This window comes from Gymnodraco acuticeps, unplaced genomic scaffold (assembly GCF_902827175.1).
Source record: "Gymnodraco acuticeps unplaced genomic scaffold, fGymAcu1.1, whole genome shotgun sequence".
Taxonomy (NCBI): domain Eukaryota; kingdom Metazoa; phylum Chordata; class Actinopteri; order Perciformes; family Bathydraconidae; genus Gymnodraco; species Gymnodraco acuticeps.
Genome location: NW_022991565.1, coordinates 328776 through 333813, shown reverse-complemented (window position 1 = coordinate 333813; position 5038 = coordinate 328776).

Below are 5038 nucleotides of genomic sequence, written 5' to 3'. Positions count from 1 at the left end.
CCTCAGACGCCATGGCAACAGACGGGGGGCCATCGCAGGAGGTGGCAGACACGCTGAAGGTGTATCATGTTCAAATGGCTGCAAAGCATCTCCATGGATATAATGTAATAGTGTCTTGCTTCCAGAGGACGTTCTGTAACACCGACAGAGATCTTAAACCAATCGGATGCAAGGGAGGGAGGTTAATGTGATGGAGGTTAAAATAAAGTGAGATTTTACTGATTGGAGCCACAGAAATAATTTAATATGAAAGATCAAATACCTGGATATTGATATTGCCACGATATTGTGTTATGTACTCCTGGTGTGTTCACAAATCATTGGATGTGTGGATAGGACAACTGACTGGGTAAAGACAAATAATGACAGGGCACCTCTTATCACGGTCTGTTTATGTTTCAGTCTTATTTTGAAATGACCTCTTTGTGTCTTGTCTAGTTTTAAGGCCCTTACACACCGAGCCGATTTCGGCCGTCGATGAGCGTCCTGTCGCCCTACTCAGATTGGTGTGTCCCGCACCGTTGTGTCTTTTCGGCCGTGCCGACACCTTCCGCTGCTGATTCAACATGTGGAATCGGGAGGCTGTCGGCAAAATAAATCACTCTGATTGGCTGTTCAGCTTAGCGAATCAGTGCATGAGAAGCGAAACAGAAGTGAAGAAGGCACACACAGACGGCTATTATTTTTCTTTTTCCAGTAGTACCGCACTAAACATGTTTTCGATTATAAGTCGTTATGTGAAACAGTCTGTGATGGACGAGAGTGAAAATGGAACGCACGCTATTTTTTTGTTTGTATATGTCACTACCCGATCTGCAGTTCTGCCCGATCTGCAGTGCGCATGTGCGAGATGGTCCGCCATAATGGACAACTCCGTACGGCAACCCAAGAAGGACACTTGACACAGTGGCTTTTGGCAAAGCTCAAAAAGAAAACTCGAGAGGGATGAGTTATTGTTATTACAACGTGACTTCAGTATTATTTAACAACTCTTTTCATTGGGTTCTTTTATTTGGGTTTAAGTAAATTGTCAGAATAAGTGAGAAATGGATTTAACTTCTGTTAGACATATATGCCATACATTTTTGCATACATTCACAGTAAATATGTATTCAGTATGATAGCTGTTTAACAGAAGTTAAATTATTTTCTCACTTATTCTGACAATGTACTTAACCGCAAATAAAAGAACCCAATAAAAAGAGTTGTTAAATAATAGTGAAGTCACGTTGTAATAACAATAACTCATCCCTCTCGAGTTTTCTTTTAGAGCTTTGCCAAAAGCCACTGTGTCAAGTGTCCTTATTGGGTTGCGTACGGAGTTGTCCAATATGGCGGACCATCTCGCACATGCGCACTGCAGATCGGGCAGAGCTGCAGATCGGGTAGTGACATATATATCACGCAGTCTGTCTTCCGGTTGTTGCCTCTTTTGAATGACGAATACACACTACCGCCGCTTGCTGGTAAGGAGAGTTATTGCCACTCACGCATGCGCAGTTCGTACGTTCTACTTGGCCGTCGGCTGAAGTCTTTGCGGTGTGTTTCGGTGCGACTTTTTGGCCAAGATGCAGGAGACGTGAGGCGACACAACAATCGGGTCCGTCGGGACGTGTCCTTTGGTGTCAGTTTGGTGTGTCAGGGCCTCACTTGTCTTTAGTTTCCCGGTGATTGTCTGATTGTGTTCACCTGTTGCCCTTGTGTTCCTCAGCCCTAATTGGAGATCATCTAGTATGAGATCACCTTAACAGCTGTCTGGAAGCAACCGGATTTGTATAATTAAATAAGAAATAATACAACAGGATTTTAACAAACAACAGTCTTCGTTACTTAGCTGGATTCGATTGTTACACATTTTAGTGTTGCCAGTTTAGTGACCGAGTTAATATAATAAATCAATTCATCATCACGGTAATAATTCAAGCCAAAACACTAAATAATCTCTGATTCCAATTTGTTAAATGTCCCTATCACTCAAATCTCAGATGTCAGATTGTCTTTGAACACTAAGCAGTTACCCAAAGTCATTCATTTTGATAATGTGATCAACGTCCTTGATTTTATTAGTCATACGAGACAAACACTGCACCAACAGGAGCAAGAAAACGACCATGTCTGTAGTACATCACGTCACTTTCCACAAAAGTTTGAATCTCTACAATGGTTACCGGAAAGCTTCTTTAACTTCAAAGAAGAGACTTTTTCCCAACGGAGTTTTTCTCCCCTTTAGAATTAAGTTAGTGTGTTGTGTGTGGGTGTTGCTGGGGTGGTGATGTGGTGTGTGTGTGTGTGTGTGTGTGTGTGTGTGTGGTGTGTGGTGTGTGTGTGTGGGTGTGTGTGTGTGTGTGGTGTGTGTGTGTGTGTGTGTGTGTGTGTGTGTGTGTGTGTGTGTGTGTGTGTGTGTGTGTGTGTGTGTGTGTGTGTGTGTGTGTGTGTGTGGTGTGTGTGTGGTGTGTGTTGTGTGTGTGTGTGTGTGTGTGTGTGTGTGTGTGTGTAGTGTGTGTGTGTGTGTGTGTGTGTGCTGTGTGTGTGTGTGTGTGTGTGTGTGTGTGTGTGTGTGTGTGTGGTGTGTGTGTGTGTGTGTGTGTGTGGTGTGTGTGTGTGTGTGTGTGTGTGTGTGTGTGTGGTGTGTGTAGTGTGTGTGTTGTGTGTGTGTGTGTGTGTGTGTGTGTGTGTGTGTGTGTGTGTGTGTGTGTGTGTGTGTGTGTGTGTGTGTGTGTGTGTGTGTGTGTGTAAAATGGAAGTGACGGCGCAGCAGCCTGCAGCGTTCACTCTGCTCACATCAAAACAACCAATCACAGTGTAATGTGTTCATTAACTACATGCTGCTCCATTTCTGAATATGTAAGAGAAAGTGAATAAGCATTTCAACTCAAGATAAAATATTATGCAGATTTTAAATTCAACAGAAAATTCTTCAGAAACTACTTTTACCTATTTTTATTTTTTAATAGTATTCATTAAAGGAACAAATACTGGGACATGTCTCCATGCTTTAATGTTCTCATACTGCCTGTGCTGCAGCACCTCTTTTCACCCTCTGTCTGAAACCAGAGCTCAGTCTGCTCTGATTGGTTAGCTGGCCGGCTCTGTTGTGATTGGTCAACCGCTTAGAGATGTCCCGCCCCTTAGCCTATCACGTACAATGTGTTGGAGCGCTAGCCAATAGAAGCGTGACTGTTACATAGTGATGTCATTATGTTTGTTTGAATAAGGGATTATTTGGGACTAACATGCACAGGAAAGGGAAAATAGGGCCTCTTTAATATCTGTTATCAGGGGATCCCTGTTAGCTGCAACCAAAGTATAAAGTCACCAATATCAATATATAAATCCACCCGTACCTGTAACGCCTTAAATGTCCTCGCTGCGGGACGAGAAAGGATTTCTGATTCTGAAATACTACTTTTTGTAGGATCTTTTATTTGATGTGGAAGACTCAGGTGACAAAACATAAACACAAACACTCGTGTACGCAGTGTTTCTCCTGCCAGCTGCTACCGTTTGTTTTGAACTCTCATGCTAAATATAACATCTGCCCTGATTCTCATACCGTTAGTAAACACAAACAACTGTCACTGAGAGGAAGAGGGGGAGGAGGAGGCAGTGACGCAGATAACCTCTGGGGTGCAGAGCGGTCTGTGGGGTGGGGGGGTCCTGCATCCTGCATCCTGCTGCCTAACAGCTGACTCCATCCTGCACAAACAGCAGAGTCATGGTAAAGGACACATGCTGTTATAGTGGAAACAATATTGGTAAACTAAACTGACATGTCATTGTTTAAGACCACACAACATGTAGCTACTCCACATAGAGATAATATGATGTGTTGTTGATTCAATATAGAAATCTATATTATATATATTTTTCAAAAGTGTTTTTAAGTCGTTTATGGGCTGGATCTATACACAGTTGTGTTGCTTATTATTATGAATACATCAATCAATCAAATGTTATTAGTACAGTACATTGTGTTAGACCTTAGACACAAAAGATACTTCACACACCAAAAACAAATAATAAAATAAATACCTTCCCACCTAACTTTGTAACTGATAAAACAAACAATAGAAGTAAAACAAACATGCATTATCATCTCACTTTCAACTGGTCTGTACTTGTTATTAAGGAAACTGATATTGATGAAACTGATTTGCTTGACCGTCTCAAATTGTAATGATTGTATGCATTGCTTGAATTGCACTTAACAGACTGTACGTGGTTTGTCTTGTGTGTCATGTTTTGCATTTTGTCTTTTTGTTTATGTATGTCTGTAAGTTGTTGCTATTGTCGGGACCCCCTTGAAAACGAGATGGTGCATCTCAAGGGGTTTATCCCAATCAATAAAAATGTCTATATAAATACAAATAAACACAGGACCGGATAAAACAAATAGAGTAAAATAAGAATAAAAAAATAAAAATGATGTTTCTTTATTTCACTTAAAGCTGTTAAAAGGCAAAAATACTTTACACATGTTAGTATTTATTTGACACCAAATCAGTGTTGACCATGTGGCAAAGTGAGTGTTTGACACACAGCTCATGGTTTCAGGGCCGACTCCTCTTCTGCGTTCTTCTTCTCCTCTCACATTATTTCATATAACAGATTATTTAGTGCCTTCATGAAGCCCCAGTGCGGGTCGTCAGAGCTCTACCCACTGATCTGTACGGCGGTCACATGGTGGTCTGTTCCCACGCTGCTCTCTGAGTCGCTGCCTGGCGTCCGCCTCGCGTCTGAGAGGCGACTTTAAGACGGATCAGACGCAGAGACGTGTCACAAGTTACCTTTGACCCCCGTCACATTTCCCAGGAGGCTTTGGGACATTTTGTACTTGTAATACTTAAAGTGCATTTTCCTTCTTCTTCACACCGTCTGTTTTTTTTAGCCTCATGGAATTAACTTCTCTTACGTGTTAAATAGAAAACACACAGCAGGGATCAGGAGGTGTTATTGACTCGAGGGATAAAAGACAATATCAAGTAAAAATATGGTTTTCTTTCTCCTCTCTGTGTAGTCATCGTTTGTGTTATATTCT